Genomic DNA, 20,828 nt, shown 5'->3' with positions numbered 1-20,828 from the left:
GTCACCCTGGCTGCTCAGCGACGTCACAGCCCCGCACCGCGACCAATTACTCACAGAGACAAGCGCGCAGCTAGTTACAAGACGTGCGGTGCGAAGCCCCCTCGCGGGGCAGGAGTCAGTGGGCGCAGCCTCTGCCTTTTGCCCCCGAGACCCAGGGTGACCCGACGAGGGGGTGCCACCGGCTCGGTCGCTGCGCCCCTGGGCGGCGGGGCCGGGGCCTCCGATGGCCAGCGACAGGCAGAGTCGCCAGGGTCCAGCGGGGACGCCGCGGGCTCGTCCCCTCACCTGCCCTCCACGTCCGCGTGGACCGCGCGGACCGCGCCTCTCCGGGACGCGGGAGCGGGAAAGCACGTCCCATCTGAGGAGTAAAAAATCCTTCTTTTAACTAAACAGAAAGGTCCCACCGAGATTTGAACTCGGATCGCTGGATTCAGAGTCCAGAGTGCTCACCATTACACCATGGAACCCTCTAACGGCCGCTCCGCTGCTCCCTCCACTGAGCCAGGCCGCGCACAGCCCCGCGGGCCCAGGAGCGGCCTCCCGCCGGGCGCTCTCGTCACTCCGCCCCGAGCCCACTTCCTCCGCGACGCCAGGAGGCGCCTGACTCGCCTGCCCTCGGCCGTCTCTTCAGGTATGCTGGTCATAGAATGAGATGAAATCCATTCGGGGTGAGCGACAGGGAATAACTTTTAGGACTCCCCTAAATCCACCTGCTCTGCCGCCATTTCTAGAGTTTTCTGCCCTGAGGTAAAATTCCCGCGAGGAAAAAAAAAAAGTTCCTTTCCTCTTCTTTCCAAGTGTCCTCTTCCCGCTGCCCTGGGAGCTCTGAAGACCCTCAGGACAGCCCTTGGGACTTCGTGGGATTGCCTCCTCCTCCGCCTCCGATTCTACTCTCGAGAGCCCTCTCTCCTTCCTGCGCTCCTTGCTGTCTTCCTCCTCATCTTTCCCGCTTCCTGCATCTGCTTTGCTATCACTCGTCCTCACTTTCCCTGCGCCCGCCCCAGTACACAGCTTAGGCTATAAGAACATGGGGAAGAGCGGCCACAGTGTGACAGGAAGGTGAGGAACATTTTCCATCAACGAGAGAAGCCCGACTGCTTCTCGGGTCAGGACCCTTTAGGGGACTTTGCTCGAGGGAGTGGCTGAGCGTCTATAGCCAGTGCTCGAGGCCTGGGCAGCGCAGGCCTTTTGCCCGCCCGGGACCACCCTGGAGCCGGGGTGACTCCAAGATGAAGAACTTTGGGTTCGGCGCAGCTCCTGGGAGATTGGTCAAATGCCACGAAAGTGAACCGTCAGCACTCTGCTCCTTTAGACCTTCAATTGGGAATAATCAGTGGCTCATATCGCCCCCTCGTGGCTACATCCAGTACCGCGCACAATGATGGGGTGCAGTAGATACCGGAAAATTCAAAGAACGCTGGGCGATACTCAGGACCTTGAAATTAAAAGTCCGACAAACTACCGACTAAAATACATTCATGGAGGGAAAAAAGCATGCTCCTCCCTTTTGGCTACAAGCCAAAAAAGGGCTTGAAAAAGCAACTTTCTAATGTTTTAGGATTCAGGCAGAAGAAAGATGAATGGGTCATAGAATGTCCCACCTTCTGCAGCCAGCCTTCTCATTTTAAAATTTCCAGTGGCCCAGAGACTCTGCTGCAGGTCTCCCACCACCATCTGTGCACAACCCAACATCTGAGCGTCTGGACACTCATAACTCTTGAGTAGAGAGTGGGATCTTACACTCATTGTGTGGAAAGGGAGAGAAGAAGAGAAAAGGTCTTGCCCCTTAGACTGAAGTATATTAGTCAGATTCAGTGGGGAATTATAAATGAGCCAGAGCTGTGGTTTATGTCCTGTTAACAGCGGTTACTCTTAGGGAAGTTAGTGTGGAGGAGAAGAATTGAAATTTTTCCTTGTACATTCTTTTATCATGTAACTTACAAAGAATATATACAGGTGTAGCTTGGGTCTAAGAAAGAAAGGAAAAGAAAAAATGAAAGAAAGATGCTTCAGATGCCAGCGCAGAGGCAATTTAATTGGGGAGGGGGAAGGAGAGCCTCTTGGGGGAGAGAACTTGGAGAGGGTGCCAGAATTCTGAGAAGATCCCTGGGGATAAAGCTGGAGCTGCACTAGGACCAACTGGGGCAGAGGAAGGAGGTTTGGCTGCTGGGCTGAGCAGCATTCGCCTACAGCTGGGTTCTTCTGGGATCTATCCCTGCCCTCATACTCTCCTCTAAATCAGATGGCTCTCAAAACCACGCTCCCCCTCCTAACGCTGTCTGTGCTTGTGAAATGAGTGTGATCACAAAGGTTGATGATTTCATAATGAGTGGACCCCATTTCCCATATTTAAGAATGACCAGTTAATACATAACATACCTAGAGTACTTTGCAGCCATAAATGTGAGGAATATCTCTATGAATCAATATGGATTTATTTCCAGAATGTGTTTTTATGTGGAAAGCAAAAGGCAAGGTACAAAAGAGCAGGTACACAGTGTTACCAATCCCGGTCTTTGGACTTTTCAGTCAATAGAAATTGATGAGGCCAGATGAGAATTTCAGGCAAGGCTTTACTGGGGCTTGTGCTGCAGCACAAGGGAGTGAAACCTAGAAACAGGTGCCCTTGCTTGCTCCCAGAGAGAAGCTGCTTGGGTCGTTAAAAGGAGTAACAACAGGGGCAGTCCATGGATTGGTCAGGGGACCTAGTTTAGGTGGTCTGCCCACCCCCTTGGTGGTGTTGTGTGCAGGGATCAGGTGCAGTACCCTGCTTTTGCTCCAGGCACCTCAGAAATGGCAGTTGGTTTGTGGCCTTTTTGTAGCGTATTGTTCGTAATTGTCCCAACAGTGAAGGTGTGCAGTTATTTTTAGTCAATTATAGCTTCTTTGTATTCTGTTGCTCTAGGAGATGTTTGTCCAGGTGCAAGCCCTCCAGTAAAGGGTCCTAGGTCCCAGCCTATCTCAACAGGATGCTATCTTTTATGTAAGGAAAAGGGGAAATAGATATGCTTATCTTGCAGGAAGGATAGGCCAGAAGCTAATGAAAATGTTTTTATCTAGGGTTGCACAGGAATGGAGTCTAAGATATGGAGATGAGAGGGGATTTTTTCTAAGTGTATCTTACAGTTTTCATTTTTTAAACGATGTCACTGTTTTACATATTCCAAAAGAGGATGAAAAAGCTAATCTTAAAATTTAAAAATAAAAGCAAAACAAAAGAATTTAATTATATATCAAATGATAGTATAACCACATAGAATATAATTAATTCAAGTAAATTTTGAAAGCAGTGCTTGTCTGTACACCCATAGTGGGATATATCCTAAGGACATCTTGAACTTTACTTAATAGGTTTAAGGTTGGTCGTAGAATTGGTATAATAATTCTGAAGCTGTCTTGTGTGTATAGTAGGATAGAGCAAATAAGTAAAAATGTTGATATTGTCAGGAATCAAGGTTATCAACTTGGGAGATGGAGGACAAAATTATGAAATGGGAGGAGCTGAGGAAGAACCTTATAGTGTTGGATTGGAATTGGAGATAGCCATATCAACTAATTGTTACTGAGTCCGAGCTCTCCTACCATGTGCTGCACAACAGGCCAGTAAATTGAGAGATGAGTTGTTAGGACAAGAAAAAGTGACTTGATTCAGAAAGCCAGCAGACAGAGAAGATAGCAGACTAATGTCCCAAAGAACCATCCTGTGGAGTTAGAATTCAGGCTTCTTTTATACTGAAAGGGGAGGGAAAGTGATTGGTTATTGAAAATTTCTTGGTGCCAGAATCATTTGTTCTTGCAGCTGTCTGAGTAGGTCTGATCACAGTGTTCCTATAAACCTCCAACAAGACATTATGCCTTTTAAAGTTCAGAGCCTTGAGAATGGGCTGTCTTTATATTTCAGGCTATAGGCAACATTATTTTAGTTATTAACTTGTAGCAAAAGCAATAGAATACAAAGTTTAAAGTAAAAGAACCAGATCCAATCTGGAGTCAAATTTGTTCTTCCCTATTACAAAATGATACCCACTGATAAGGTCTAGAAGCAGTGATACCGCACAGCAATGAGCTCATCTAGTGGTCAGTTTCTAAATACCATTTGTCTGGGATCCCTTGTAGAAATGCCTGATTTTGTGTTGGGAGAGAAAAGTATAAGTGAGCCTGCAACATTTTGTTGTGTCCAAAGACTAGTAGAGACATGTCAAAAGATCACAGAAGCCAGCCTGAAAAGTTCCCCTGTTTAAACTGGAGACCAATGGAGCATCAAAAAGAATAATGATTATATTATTACATACCGAGTGAGAGAGAAATCCATATAATATATATGTAGTATACACATAGTATAATCCATGTGCTATTCTTAAAGAAAAGATGGAGGAGGGAAAGCTGTATTTTATAGAAGAATAGCAGTTAATAAGTGTGGAAGGAAAAATAAGGTTGTTTGTTAGAGTCCATGTTTACAAGAAATGATTAAGTTTTCATTTTTGCAGGGGTGACCAAAGCTAAACTGGGTGACCACAGGTTTTTTGTTTATCTCAGGTTTTAGATGTGTTTATTTTCTTGACTGCAGATGGTGTACATGTTTATTCATAATGGTGAAAGGGCAAAATGACAGTTTTACTACCCTAGTTCCTCTCTGTAGTCAAATTTCTACCTGTAAGGCATGGTTCCATTCACCTAAGTGCTTGGCAATTTTCTGGTTCAATACAATTATTTTGAATTTTTATTTTATTTGACAAGTTTTATTTGCATAGATGTAAAAAGAAATGTTGATTAATGCCCATAAACATCCTTGTTAACATATAGTTAATATAATTAGATACTAAGGCTATGAGTTAACTTCTTTCTGGAAGCCTTGTAAAGCCTCTGGGGTTGTAATTTATTTTGGAGGGAATGCAAGAACTATTTTATTCTCTTACCAGTTTTACTGAGATCAAGAACTAATAATTATCCAGACTACCTCTACCAGGGTTTATCTGCTGCACCTAAAACTGTATGGGTCCTCTTTCCCTAAGATCCCCATACTTGTCAATGTTGTGGCCTATAGAAAGGGACATCTTTTAGTATCTGTAAGCCTGGGATTCCATAAGCCGTATACCAGGTAAGAGACCATTTTTCTGAAAGGACTTTGTAGGCATCATTTCTATAAGTGAAGTATGGCTCTTATGCCTTAAAGTGAGTTTGCACACCAAATTTAACAAGATCTGTTGCATGGTCATATATTACAATGTAATTACAATATAATATATTATTATGTTCTGGTAGGAAGAATAAGGATTCTTACTGAATATTTGTAAGTAACTACAAGATCATGAAAAATAAAGGAATTTAATAAAAGCATTTTCCATTATGTTTAACCATTGTTACATTATGCTGAATAGTTTTGTAAGCCAATCAACACATATGTTTTTTTTTTCTTGGCCGTGCCACATGACATGTGGGATCCTAGTTCCCAGACCAGGGATCGAACCTGTGCCCCGCTGCAGTGGAAGCATGGAGTCCCAACCACTGGACCACCAGGGAATTTACCATATTATTTTCTATAGAGTCATTATTCTTAGATTTTCTTGATGTTTAATTGGCTTACAGTCTATAGTAAGACTTCCCCAGGATGTCTTTTCAGTATTCCAAAGACTCAGGTATCATGAAATACCTTTTAAACAATGTTTCATTTCAGTTTGTACAAATAGACCCTGTTAAACTGAAGAGTCAAGGTATATTAAAAAGAAAAGGAGTTTTCTCATATGCACACTAAAGAGAATATTAACCACAATTTGATTAGTTCTTTTGGTACATTTAGACCCAGTAATTAATTCATGTTTTGTTGATCTTGGGTAAATAATCTACTTCCTTACAAAGTCATCTGCTTCTGGGTAAAAGAGTCCTGGAAATCCTTGCAGGAATCCTTGTACAAGTTGGAGTTACTTGCACAGTCTGACAAATGTCTGTCTGAGGTGATGATGTTAGCTTACACTGGAAGCTGTACCCATGAGTCTATTTCCTGTACCATTAACAGTTAAGACTAGATACAGTCTTTTACTGAGGCTCTTTTGATGTTTCTTTCAGAAGCCTCAATTTCTTTCTAATCTGTAGTTTGTAGGAGGGACATTGCATAAGGGAAAAGCAAAAATCACTCTGTATGAAAAGACTGAATGGCTCTGGATAATTCTATATTATAACCAAAAATCTCAGTATGGCTAAGAGTGCAGTTGTCTATAGAAATATACACAAAACGAATTAATTAGAATTTAATCATTGATTAACCTGAGACTTGTACCAATTAAGCCATTAAGTTATGTCTTCCTTGCTAACATAGGGAGTTTGACAGCATTCATGATTGGGGGTATGCAGGTAAAATGGTGTTCAATCTCTCTCTCTCTCCCTCTCCCTCCCCCTCCCCCCCTCCACCCACATACAACTGCCTTATTTGCACAGATTTACTATAAATAGCTTTATGCATTTAGTAAGTTACAAGCCAATAAATTCAACTAAGCAGTTGTGAAGTCTAACATGCAAGAGCTTGACTTAAACTTAGACAGTGATTCACGGTATTTCTGACATGTCTTCAACTGGTGAAAGAGAATATTTGGTTTCCTTCTTATTTTCAACCTGTTATTTGACTATCTTCCCAATGAACATATTTCATGTTCTTCTTTACCATTCTTGTTTTTGCTTTTGGATCAGAAGCAATATGACTTGCATACACTTAAGCCCAAATAAAGCTCTTATATTTCTGTTGAACAGTTTCAATGCCTGTCAACATATTTTGCTGAAAAGTCAAGATTTTCAAGTCTACCTTGGTTATATTTAATTTCAGCTTCCTGCTGACAGCATCCCTAGATCTGACAGGGTGTGCTGTGTGGATTTGTCACCATAAGCTCCTCTAAACTAAAGGCTTCTTTGCATAATTGTGTTCATTGATGTATAGTTCTACAAGTTTACACTATGCTTTTTTGTCCCCAACCCAGATTCTTCTAAATACTCATTCATGTTAATTCTGAACAGCTTTCACATTTCCCCAGGGTGTTTGAATTTCAATTTTATGTTTTCTTATAAAAGTATCAGCTGGATCTTTTGTAAAATTGGGTCACATAGCTATATAACATCATTATATCCTTCCATGGCGTCAGATTTCACTTGACTCTGTGACTGCCAGGAAACTTCAACTCCTGAAGGCAAAACAATGCCAAGGCATACTGACCATAGCCTAGGGCTGCAATCATTACCTATTCACATATTATCCAACTACCATCTCCAACCATAGAAGCATATTCACTAATTAACTCTTAAACTTTTACCATTTGACCACTATTTCAGGAAATTTGTTCTCTCCTTTTTCTCATTTTATCTCACATCTTCTTCCTAAAGCTCAAATCTTCTAAAAGATAAGACCTTTGTCATCTTTCCAGGATCTAAAGGCAGCTGTGCACTTTCCCTGGAGAATTTTTAAAATTATAATCTTGTGATCATTTTGTTTTTCATGTCATCATTCTTTTTTTTTTGAATTTTATTTTTTTTATACAGCAGACTCTTATTAGTTATCCATTTTATACATATTAGTGTATACATGTCAATCACAATCTCCCAATTAATCACACCACACCACCACTACCCCCCCGCCACTTTCCCCCATTGGTGTCCATAGGTTTGTTCTCTACATCCGTGTTTCTCTTTCTGCCCTGCAAACCGGTTCATCTGTACCATTTTTCTAGCTTCCACATATATGCATTAATATACAATATTTTTATTCTCTTTCTGACTTACTTCACTCTGTATGACAGTCTCTAGATCCATCCACGTCTCTACAAATGACCCAATTGCGTTCATTTTTATGGCTGAGCAATATTCCATTGTATATATGTACCACATCTTCTTTATCCTTTCGTCTGTCAATGGGCATTTAGGTTGCTTCCACGACCTGGCTATTGTAAATAGTGCTGCAATGAACATTGGGGTTCATGTGTCTTTTTGAGTTATGGTTTTCTCTGGGTATATGCCCAGTAGTGGGATTGCTGGGTCATATGGTAATTCTATTTTTATTTTTTTAAGGAACCTCCATACTGTTCTCCATAGTGGCTGTATCAATTTACATTCCCACCAGCAGTGCAAGAGGGTTCCCTTTTCTCCACACCCTCTCCAGCATTTGTTGTTGGTAGATATTCTGATACTGCCCATTCTAACTGGTGTGAGGTGATACCTCATTGTAGTTTTGATTTGCGTTTCTCTAATAATTAGTGATTTTGAGCAGATTTTCATGTGCATCTTGGCCATCTGTATGTCTTCTTTGGAGAAATGTCTATTTAGGTCTTCTGCCCATTTTTGGATTGGGTTCTTTCTTTTTTTAATATTGAGCTGCATGAGCTGTTTATATATTTGAGAGATTAATCCTTTGTCCATTGATTCATTTGCAAATATTTTCTCCCATTCTGAGGGTTGTCTTTTCATCTTGTTTATGGTTTCCTTTGCTGTGCAAAAGCTTTTAAGTATCATTAGGTCCCATTTGTTTATTTTTGTTTTTATTTCCATTACTCTAGGAGGTGGATCAAAAAAGATCCTTGCTGTGATTTATGTCAAAGAGTGTTCTTCCTATGTTTTCTTCTAAGAGTTTTATAGTGTCCAGTCTTACATTTAGGTCTCTAATCCATTTTGAGTTTTTTTGTGTGTTTGGTGTTAGGGAGTGTTCTAATTTCATTCTTTTACATGTAGCTGTCCAATTTTCCCAGCACCACTTATTGAAGAGACTGTCTTTTCTCCATTGTATATCCTTGCCTCCTTTGTCATAGATTAGTTGACCATAGGTGCATGGGTTTATCTCTGGGCTTTCTATCTTGTTCCATTGATCTATATTTCTGTTTTTGTGCCAGTACCATATTGATTAGATTACTGTAGCTTTATAGCATTATCTGAAGTCAGGGAGTCTGATTCCTCCAGCTCCGTTTTTTTCCCTCAAGACTGCTTTGGCTATTTGGGGTCTTTTGTGACTCCATACAAATTTTAAGATTATTTTGTTCTAGTTCTGTAAAAAATGCCATTGGTAATTTGATACGGATTGCACTGAAACTGTAGATTGCTTTGGGTAGTATAGTCATTTTCACAATATTGATTCTTCCAATCCAAGAATATGGTATATCTCTCCATCTGTTGGTATCATCTTTAATTTCTTTCATCAGTGTCTTATAGTTTTCCGCATACAGGTCTTTTGTCTCCCTAGGTAGGTTTATTCTTAGGTATTTTATTCTTTTTGCTGCAATGGTAAATGGGAGTGTTTCCTTAATTTCTCTTCCAGATTTTTCATCATTAGCGTATAGGAATGCAAGAGATTTCTGTGCATTAATTTTGTATCCTGCAACTTTACCAGATTCATTGATTAACTCTAGTAGTTTTCTGGTAGCATCTTTAGGATTCTCTATGTATAGTGTCATGTCATCTGCAAATAGTGACAGTTTTACTTCTTCTTTTCCAATTTGTACTGCTTTTATTTCTTTTTCTTCTCTAATTGCCATGGCTAGGACTTTCAAAACTATGTTGATTAATAGTGGTGAGAGTGGACATCCTTGTCTTGTTCCTGCTCTTAGAGGAAATGCTTTCAGTTTTTCACCATTGAGAATGATGTTTGCTGTGGGTTTGTAATATATGGCCTTTATTATGTTGAGGTAGTTTCCCTCTATGCCCACTTTCTGGAGAGTTTTTATCATAAATGGGTGTCGAATCTTGTCAATTTGTTCTTCTTTCTCTAGTTCCTTTAGGTGTAAGTTTAGGTTGTTTATTTGAGACTTTTCTTGTTTCTTGAAGTAGGCTTGTATTGCTATAAATTTCCCTCTTAGAACTGCTTTTGCTGCATCCCATAGGTTTTGGATTGTTGTGTTTTCGTTGTAATTTGTCTCTAGGTATTTTTTGATTTCCTCTTCGATTTTTCCAGTGATCTCTTTGTTATTTAGTAACGTATAGTTTAACCTCCATGTGTTTACCTTTTTACATTTTTTTCCCTGTAATTGATTTCTAATCTCATAGCGCTGTGGTCAGAAAAGATGCTTAATATGATTTCAATTTTCTTAAATTTACTGAGGTTTGATCTGTGACCCAAGACGTGATCTATCCTGGAGAATGTTCCATGCGCACTTGAGAAGAAAGTGCAATCTGCTGTTTTTGGATGGAATGTCCTATAAATATAAATTAAATCTAGCTGGTCTATTGTGTCATTTAAAGCTTGTGTTTTCTTATTAATTTTCTGTTTGTATGATCTGTCCATTGGTGTAAGTGAGGTGTTAAAGTCCCCCACTATTATGGTGTTACTGTTGATTTCCTCTTTTATAGCTGTTAGCAGTTGCCATATGTATTGAGGTGCTCCTATGTTGGGTGCATATATATTTACAATTGTTATATCTTCTTCTTGGATTGATCCCGTGATCATTTTGTAGTGTTCTTCCTTGTCTCTGGTAACATTCTTTATTTTGAAGTCTATTTTATCTGACATAAGTATTGCTACTCCAGCTTTCTTCTGATTTCCATTTGCATGGAATATCATTTCCATCCCCTCACTTTCAGTCTGTATGTGTCCCTAGGTCTGAAGTGGGTCTCTTGTAGGCAGCATATATATGGGTCTTGTTTTTGTATCCATTCAGCGAGCCTGTATCTTTTGGTTGGAGCATTTAATCCATTCACATTTAAGGTAATTATCGATATGTATGTTCCTATTACCATGTTCTTAATTGTTATGGGCTTATTTTTATAGTTCCTTTTCTTCTCTTGTGGTTCCCACTCAGAGAAGTTCCTTTAGCATTTGTTGTAGAGCTTGTTTGGTGGTGCTGAATTCTCTTAGCTTTTGCTTGTCTGTAAAGCTTTTGATTTCTCCATCAAATCTGAATGTGATCCTTGCCAGGTAGAGTAATCTTGGTTGTAGGTTCTTCCCTTTCATCACTTTAAATATATCATGCCACTCCCTTCTGGCTTGTAGAGTTTCTGCTGAGAAATCAGCTGTTAACCTTATGGGATTTCCCTTGTATGTTATTTGTCTTTTTTCCCTTGTTGCTTTCAACAATTTTTCTTTGTCTTTAATTTTTGTCAATTTGATTACTATGTGTCTTGGTGTGTTTCTCCTTGGGTTTATCCTGCTGGGGACTCTCTGTCCTTCCTGGACTTGGGGGGCTATTTCCCTTCCCATGTTAGGGAAGTTTTTGACTGTAATCTCTTCAAATATTTTCTCAGGTCCTTTCTCTCTCTCTTCTCCTTCTGGGACTCCTATAATGTGAATGTTGTTGCATTTAATGTTGTCCCAGAGGTCTCTTAGGCTGTCCTCATTTCTTTTCATTCTTTTTTCTTTATTCTGTTCCGTGGCAGTGAATTCCACCATTCTGTCTTCCTGGTCACTTACCCATTCTTCTGCCTCAGTTATTCTGCTATTGATTCCTCCTAGTGTATTTTTCATTTCAGTTATTTATTGTTCATCTTTATTTGTTCTTTAATTCTTCTAGGTCTTTGTTAAACATTTCTTGCATATTCTTGATCTTTGCCTCCAGTTTTTTCCCAAGGTCCTGGATCATCTTCATTATTCCCAATTCTTCTTCTGGAAGGTTGCCTATCTCCAATTCATTTAATTGTTTTTCTGGGGTTTTATCTTGTTCCTTCATCTAGTACATAGCCCTCTGCCTTTTCATCTTGTTTATCTTTCTGTGAATGTGGTTTTTGTTCCACAGGCTGCAGGACTGTAGTTCTTCTTGCTTCTGCGGTCTGCCCTCTGGTGGATGAGGCTATCTAAGAGGCTTGTACAAGTTTCCTAATGGGAGGGACTGGTGGTTGATAGAATTGGGTGTTGCTCTGGTGGGGAGAGCTCAGTACAACTTTAATCTGCTTGTCTGCTGATGGATGGGGCTGTGTTCCCTCCCTGTTGGTTGTTTGGCCTGAGGTGACCCAATACTGGAGCCTACCCGGCTCTTTGGTGGGCCTAATGGCAGACTCTGGGAGGGCTCACGCCAAGGAGTTCTTCCCAGAACTTCTGATGCCAGTGTCCTTGTCCTCATGGTGAGACACAGCCAACCCCTGCCTTTGCAGGAGACCCTCCAACACTAGCAAGTAAGTCTGGTTCAGTCTCCTACGGGGTCACTGCTCCTTCCCCTGGGTCCCGATGCACACACTACTTTGTGTGTTCCTTCCAAGGGTGGAGTCTCTGTTTCCCCCAGTCCTGTCAAAGTCCTGCAATCAAATCCCACTAGCCTTCAAAGTCTGATTCTCTAGGAATTCCTCCTCCTGCTGACGGACCCCCAGGTTGGAAAGCCTGATGTGGGGCTCAGAACCTTCACTCCAGTGGGTGGACTTCTGTGATATAAGTGTTCTCCGGTTTGTGAGTCACCCACCCAGCAGTTATGAAATATGATTTTATTGTGATTTTGCCCCTCGTACTGTCTCATTGTGGCTTCTCCTTTGTCTTTCAATGTGGGTATCTATTTTGGTGAGTTCCAGTGTCTTCCTGTCGATGATTGTTCAGGAGTTAGTTGTGATTCCTGTGTGCTCTCGCAGGAGGGAGTGAGCACACATCCTTCTACTCCGCCCTATTGAACCAATCTCCCATGTCATCATTCTTAATGCCAGTCCTTTTATCCTGAATCGTCGCAAAATTGCTTGCCTGGCTTAAGTTCTAAAAAAATTTAGGTGTGTGATATTTTGGACAAGTAAAATGCAGCTTTGTTCCCACATTAAAACTACAATTGAACCATATGAATATATTATGATGGATTATTTTATTTCTCACAATTACTGACTTAAAACACCAATTTGTTTAATTTTTCCCACAGTCTTGAGGATATCTGATAATACAAAATATAGAATCTCCCTAATGCACAGCCTTACCTGTCAAGGAGTTATCATTGAGCTTTGCTTTTTATAGTCTATGTCTTAAAAATAGTGGGCTTTTTTCGAATATCTTTTCTCAAACAATACATGTGCCTCTTTCTCTCCCTCCTTCACCCTGATGTTGTTTCAACACCTGTCATTTCTTCCTTCTTATTGAGAAACTCTGTCCTAGTTATTCTGTTCCCCATTCCCATGTTTCAAAGCATTTTTCCTTGATGTCACACCAGTCACTAAGCTTCCTGTTCTGAGACTGTAGAATCCTGAGAAACCTAATTTAGGGGCTGAGCTAATCACTGGTCATCCAGGAGATAATTCTTCAGATTTTGAACTACGTATTTACTTTGCTTCTTCAGTGGTGGTATAAGAATGACCTAGGAAATTTGTGGAAGAAAGAAGCGTCCTGTGCCCTATCCCTATGCCCAGAGAATATTAACAAGTTCCTCATGTGATTTTGGTGTAAATGATCCTTAGGTCTGCAGCCCGTGCACCAAGGATTGGAGAAAAAGGAATTCATATTAATTGAGTGACTTCTCAGACACTGAACTTAGTAGTTTGTCTGTTTGTCTGTCTGTCTAGCCACACACACACACACACACCCATACATACACAAACACACACACATATTTAGAATCATCCAAAAGATCTATACATAATGTTATATTCTCTATTTTGTAAAATGGGATAATGAGGCTCAAAGAGATTAAATAAATTGTCTACTATTGCATATTTAGTTAGTGGTAGATCTGGTATTCAAATCCAATAATATCTTTTCCAAATCCATGGTTTTATTTCTTCAGTCCAGCCCCAGTAAAGGATTTTGTGAGGAATACACTTGGAACTAAGGAATATTGGTAAAAATTAGCTGTTAATAAAATAAAAGTTTATAATGACTTTTATTCATTCATTCAACAAGTATTTATTGACTATTCTATGTGGCAGGGACTTGTAAGGACATGGGGGGGAACAAGACAGGTCCTACACACACAAAGATTGTCTTCTAACAGCCAAACATTATATAGATAATTACTAAATATATTGTAATTGTAATGAGTGTTCATTATTATTTACGTGTTCCTTCATCTAGTTTCATCAACTAGGGATTGAAAGCTGACTGAGCATAAAAAATAGACCCATGGAATCCATGAGAATATATTTTTCCTGGGCAGGAATCTTCTGATTTTTTCATCTTAAAAGTGAGAAAATCACTGTTTATTCCACTCTGACATTCTAATATGAAGCTGTATGGCACAGTGCAAAGAGCACTAACCTGGAAGTCTTGAGGTTCCCAGATTTATAAAGGTACTTCTGCCACCAACAAGCTGTGGGAGCTCTAGCAAGTTTCTTAATCTTTGTAAGTCTCAGTTTCTTCATCTATAAAATTAGGTTATTGTCCTTCATTTTTCCAGTTTTGCAAGTTCCCTATAGAGGAACAGCCCTGCCATGGTGCCCTGGAAACCTTTGTATTCACATAGTTCACGCAGGCTTAAATTGCAGCTAATCTGAGTTTTGGCAGAATGCGTTTTTATCCTCTGGAATGCAAGAGGATGGGAGGCTTGTGAGAAGTTGCCTTGAAGATCCCACTAGTCTCCCTGTTCCCCTGCTAATCTCTCATGAGGTAGATTATCAACACCTACCAGGTTTTGATGAGATATGATGCTTTCTGCCTGCTTTTCTCCAGGTACAGCTGAGACTACAAAACCAATTAGTTCCAGTATAGAATTGGCTCCTCAGCAGTGGGTGTCCTACAACTCACATTGCAGTCATCAGCCCCTTTTGTTTTGGTGTTGTACTTTTTGATATGTAAGACAACAGCCCAGGGAGCTTGTACGTTTGACTACTCTTTTTTCACTGTCTATGTAAGTAATAAACTGCATCTAAAAGTGGCTCATTGTATTTTTGCCAGCTGAGTCAGTCAGGCCTTGGTCTTATCTTGTGTGCTTGACAGTTTATTCCTGCTCCAGTGTTCTCTTTGAGCTGTGATGAACTCAGTGTGTGTTAAACGGTCATTAGGAACTGCAACCAAGACCAGGCCATAGTCCTTGGTGTATGTATTTGCTGAAAAAACATTATGCTTAGCCTATGCCCTGAGAACATATAACTGAGGAACTAGCTGGAAGAGTGTCTACATGTTTAGAGAATTATAAAAGCATGTTGAAGGATGAGCTGATGGTAGTCTTTTGGTAGCCAAAGGGGATGAAAATAAGGACAGTATTCAGGCTAGGTTAGGAAAGCTTGAGGGGAAAATAAGAAATGCCTACAACAATATCCAACTCCTTAAGGGGCAGCCCAAGCTGAGTGGTGTGGTCTGAGAGAATAGCTTACCCCACAGTGAATTGTGCACCTGGCCAAGGAGGTCCACAGAATGGACCCAGGGCTCATCTATACTGCTGGGGAGCATCACCTCCAGGGGGAGGAGGATGTAATCATGAGGCTCTGCTGCACACCTCAGGATTCAACCTTGGGGCTGTCCTTACAGTAGATGCCTACCAAATAACTTTTGGATTAGCAGGAATGAAAGATGCTTGAAGATGTATAATGAATTTTACCTTAATGGATCTTCTTCATAGGATCAGAAGGGGCTAAGGAATAAAGGATCATTGCATGTAAAGAAATATAGTAATAATCATTTTCTTCTGTACTTTCAGTTTACAAAGGTGTTTTTTTTTTTTTTTTGCGGTACGCGGGCCTCTCACTGCTGTGGCCTCTCCCGTTGCGGAGCACAGGCTCCGGACGCGCAGGCTCAGCGGCCGTGGCTCACGGGCCCAGCCGCTCCGCGGCATGTGGGATCCTCCCGGACCGGGGCACGAACCCGTGTCCCCTGCATCAGCAGGCAGACTCTCAACCACTGCGCCACCAGGGAAGCCCAACAAAGGTTTTTATACACATTGTTTCATGAATATTTATTGAGTAATTAATTTCCTGACTCCATGCTAGGCACTGGAGTCACAGAGTCAGTCAAGTTCTCCTTGAGAACCTCAAATTGGTAGGAAATAAGGCTCAAAAACAGATACTTTTATCAGAATGTGGCAACTGTCCTAACCTTTGGATATTATAGCAGCACAGAGGAGGGGCATGTAGTACGAGACAAGAACATGTCTTGCTAATGGGAAGGTGAAACAGTGAGAATTTTCAAGGACAATCCTATTCTCATCATAGTTCACCACAGGCGAATGTCCTCAAGAATGGATGGTATAAGGCAGGGTCTTTCTAAGGAAGGGTCTTTGCTGAATCTTTGAAGAGTGAAAAGAATCCCTCAGAGGATTCTTGGGATAAAAATGCAGGAGCTAAAAGCCATCTAAATTTTAAAAGGAGAAGTAAATTATCTCTGTTCACAGATGACATGATCTCATATGTAAGAAATGCTAAAGATTCCACACCAAAAAAAAGTTAGAAAAAATAAATGAATTCAGCAAAATAGCGGGATACAAAATCAACACACAAAAATCAGTTGTTTCTATACCCTAACAATGAACTACTAAAAAAAGAAATTAATAAAACAATTCCATTTGCCTCAAAAAGAATTAAATACTTGGAAATTAACCAAGGAGATGAAAGACTTGTACAATGAAATTACAAAACATTGCTGAAAGAATTTAAAAAAGACAAAAATAAATGGAAAGTTGGCCAATGTTCATGGATTAGAAGATTTAATATTGCTAAGATGTCCATATTGCCCTAAATGATCTGCAGATCCAATGCATTCCCTATCAAAATCCCAACTTTTTTCACAAAAATAGAAAAATCCACCTTAAAATTCATATGGAATTTCAAGAGATCCTGAATATCCAAAACAATTTTGAAAATGAAGAACAAAGTTGGAAAACTCATATTTCCTGATTTCAAAACGTACTACAAAGTTACAGTAATCAAAAAGTGTGGTATTGGCATAAAGACAGACATATAGACCAATGGAATAGAATAGAGACGAGAAATAAACTCTTACATATATGGTCAAATGATTTTTGACAAGGGTGCCAAGAGCATTCAATGGATGAAAGGACAGTCTTTTCAACAAAGAGTGCTGGGGGAAATGGATATCCACCAGCACTAGAATAAAGCTGAACTCTTATTTAACACCATATCCAAAAATTAACTCAAAATTGATCAAAGACCTAAATGTAAGAGCTAAAACCATAAAACTCTTAGAACAAAACAGGGGGAAAGCTTCATGACATTGGGTTTGGCAATGATTTCTTGGCTATAACATCAAAGGCACAGGCAACAAAAGAAAAAAATAGGTAAATTGGACTTTACCAAAATGAAAAAGTTTTGTGCATCAAAGGACTTCTATCATCAGAGTAAAAAGGCAACCCACAGAAAAGAAGAAAATATTTGCAAATCATATATCTGATATGGGATTAATATCCAGGAAATATAGACAACTCTTAAAACTCAACAACAAAAAGCATACAACCCAATTTAAAAATGGGCAAAGGACTTGAATGGACATTTCTTCAAAGAAGATACACAAATGGCCAATAAGCATGTGAAAAGATGTCAACATGACTGATCATCAGGGCAATGCAAATTAAAACCACAATGAGGTTTCACTTCACACTCATTAGGATGGCTATTATAACAATTTTAAAGGTCTCTAAACAAGAAAACAAAACAAAACAATTTCTACTACAGAGGTTGAGAATGTTTCCAGGAAAATTATGTACTCTATGATACCCCCTCTATCTCTTCCTGAGCACATATATGAAGTTACTTTCTTACAGAATAGCCTTCAAATTAAACAAAATTCTTTATGTTCTCAAGGACAGTGTTTTCTCTTACCTAGTCTGGCAATCTTAATCTTTTAGTTCATTGAAATTTAATATAATTACTATTATAGCCGGGTATATGTCTACCACTTTATTACTTGGTTTCTATATTTACCATATGTTTTATGTTCCACTTTCCCCTCCTTCTTTGCTTTCTTTTTGATTAGACAAATATTTTATGTTATTACATTTTCTCCTCTTAACTTACCTTACCATTCTTTAAGAGTTTACCTTAGAAATATCAACATGCAACATTTTTTATTTAGTATATTTTTATACAAATGATTACTTTCACAATACTGCTAGAATTCCAACTAGGATTATTTTCATTCTTTCATAAAAAGTAGTTTTAGAGCTTCACTGGTGGCGCAGTGGTTGAGAGTCCGCCTGCCGATGCAGGGGACGTGGGTTCGTGCCCTGGTCCGGGAAGATCCCACATGCCGCGGAGCGGCTAGTCCCGTGAGCAATGGCCGCTGAACCTGTGCGTCTGGAGCCTGTGCTCCGCAACGGGAGAGGTCACAGCAGTGAGAGGCCCGCGTACCACAAAAAAAAAGTAGTTTTAGTATGTTTGTAATATCCTTTGCTGGTGAGTCTTCTCAGTTTTTGTTTGTCTAAAAACATAGTTATTTCACCGTCATTTTAAAATTCTTAACATTTTTTGATTTATTGAGGTATAATTAACTACACATATTTAAAGTGCACACTTGATCTGTGACGCATCACCACACTCATGATAATGAATATAACCATCATCCCCCAGAGTTTCCTCCTGCTCTTTCGTAATCTCTCCCTCTTTCCTATCCCTACCATTGATACCTCCATCCCTAGATAATCACTGATCTGATTTCTGGATCATATGGTATATGTTCTTTTCTGTTGGCTTCTTTTGCTCAGCCTAATGTTTTAGAGATTTAACCATGTTATTATGTTGTGATGGTTTATTTTATGTGTCAACTTGACTTGCCCAAATAGGATGCTCAGACAGGTGGCAAAACATTATTTCTGTGTGTCTGTGAGGGTGTTTCTGGAAGAGATTAGCATTTGGTCTATTAAGCTCTATCTCTGTGCAGCTTTCTCCTCCTTGGTACTCTACCCCGTGCATTCTGCATTGTTGCTCTTTGCAGACTTACCAGGCTGGAAATTCTCAAGGTATTCAGCCTGGGCAATTAAAGGGCTCACTTCATTTGTTTCCTGTATTTCAGGGATTACTGTCCTTCACTGCTTGTTTTTGAATGTCTAAAAACCATTATTTAATATATTTTGTCTGGATTTTTGGTTGTTTTAGATGTGAGGATAAATCTAGTCCCTGTTATTCTATTTTGACCAGAAATAGAAGTCTCCTGGTAATTTTTGATTGGATGTCAAATATTGTGACTCTTTACATTGTTGAGTGCTGGATATTTTTGTACTCCTATAGGTATTCTTGAGTTTTGTCTTGGCATGCAATTATTTGGGAACCATTTGACCTTTCAAGAATTTTTAGTATAGTTCTTTTGTGTCCCATCCCGCATTAGTCCAATACTTGACAATGTCTTGGGACCATGTGCTTCAATCAAGCCCCTTTTCTCTAGTTAGTCTTTACTACCTCAGAACCAGGAGACTTTGGGACATTTCACTCTGCTTTTTATAAGCTCTCATGCTAGCTCTTAAGCCTTCCATGCAGTCCAGACTTCAGTAAGTGTCCTTTAGGGAAAACTAGCTGTGCATCTGATGCCCTTCAAGTTTTCAACTCATCCCTCTATCACCACATACCCACTAAGAGCTTTGTTGGTTTCACTTTACCCCCATCAGATACCCTCTGCCTGGGCAAAGCTCAGTCCTCAGCCCATGCCCAGAATCAGCAAATAGCTACAGGGAATAAGATGGCTAGTGATCTCAGTTCACCTTGGGCAGTTCTGCTTTCCCTCCTGAACATTAGATCATTTAGTCCTGGCTGCAGCCACAGTTCTTTGTTACATCTAAAAATAAGATGCCACTCTCAGAATCCATTCTGTGCTCAGACTGGCTCTTGATCAGGTAGATCCCTGGATTGTCAAATTCCTTTACTCTCCTCAGATATCCTAACTCTAGGTCATTCTCCCAGACAACCTACAGGAACCAGCTCTGCTAATTGGGGGAGAAAAAGAAACACCATCTTCAGGTTGCCACAAATGTTTCCATTTGTGGATACAACAAAAGACCCCGAACATTCAAAATATCTCCAGTCTGTCCCCTGACCCTCAGAAATATTTTCTGAGATCCTGTTGAATGTAACACCCATTCCACTACCCAATCCCAAAATGTAACTTGTAACTGTGACCCAGACTATTGTAATCGATGACAAAGATCCCTGAAAACAAGAACTAAGTTAGGTCTGTCGTCATAGTTTTGAGGATCAGTTGGCCTGGAGTTAAGACTTTTACCCCTAAGATCCAGGTATACAGGTCTGCAGTAATCTCTGTGGCTCTTTCAGGTGTTTAGACTTCTCACCTGATGTTCTGATCCTAAACTATCACTAGCAGGAGGGCTTTGGAAGTTGTAGTGAAGGGAAATTAGTTTTGGAGTAGTTGAGAATTTGGTGAAAAACTACTTCGGGTTTTAAAATATCATATAGCATATGGCCTTCTGACAAAGAACCTTGCCCTCCTCCCTAGAAAGTCAATGAAGAGAATACTCTCAAGACAGGAGTCTCCTTCAGCATATGACTGAGTGCCTGAAGAATTCTTACTGGTAAAAGAGCACAGAGAAGTTCATCTGTAAGTACCCTGGAGCCAGGGAACGGGTTAGGGAAAGGGAGGTGGTACTCCAGATCTGCATATGTGCTGCTGGATGAATAGGGACCAAATAGGGCAGCGGAGAGACTCACAACGTCTCCCAACCACCTGTGTCATGGGTAATTGTCGATGCAGGGGAGGAGTTTGTAAGGGATACAACAAAAGACCCCAGATCAACTGGGCCAGAAGGAAGCACTTTGGGAAGCATATGTCAGTGCAAGTGTGGGTCTTGACAGAATTCTGGTGCCATTTTATTGTTTCAGTGACCAGGGTACATGATGTTCAGGAGACCATTCTGTTAGTGCCTGAGTCCACGTTACACCTACCACTGTCTACCTCTGGTCTGCAGGCAGATTTGACCTGCTGTTGAGCTTTGAGGCTAACTGTTTTGGTCCATTTCTACTATCACATGTCTTCATTACCTGTCCTTCTACTTTACATCTCCACTTCTCTCTTCAACTCCCTC

At 40.3% G+C, this 20,828-nt stretch overlaps 1 non-coding gene and 1 pseudogene across 1 annotated transcript; both read right to left on the bottom strand.

The window, feature by feature from the left end:
• Positions 1-395: 395 nt before the first annotated feature.
• On the bottom strand, positions 396-467 carry TRNAQ-CUG. The gene has a single exon. It is a non-coding gene; the product is annotated as a tRNA-Gln (tRNA).
• A 6,134-nt stretch (positions 468-6,601) lies between these two features.
• On the bottom strand, positions 6,602-15,241 carry LOC114897894 (annotated as a pseudogene).
• Positions 15,242-20,828: the final 5,587 nt, after the last annotated feature.

The sequence above is a fragment of the Monodon monoceros genome, unplaced genomic scaffold, assembly GCF_005190385.1.
Source record: "Monodon monoceros isolate NGI ecotype Baffin Bay Population unplaced genomic scaffold, NGI_Narwhal_1 Super_Scaffold_18, whole genome shotgun sequence".
Lineage (NCBI taxonomy): Eukaryota > Metazoa > Chordata > Mammalia > Artiodactyla > Monodontidae > Monodon > Monodon monoceros.
This window is presented reverse-complemented; position numbering and strand designations above follow the sequence as displayed.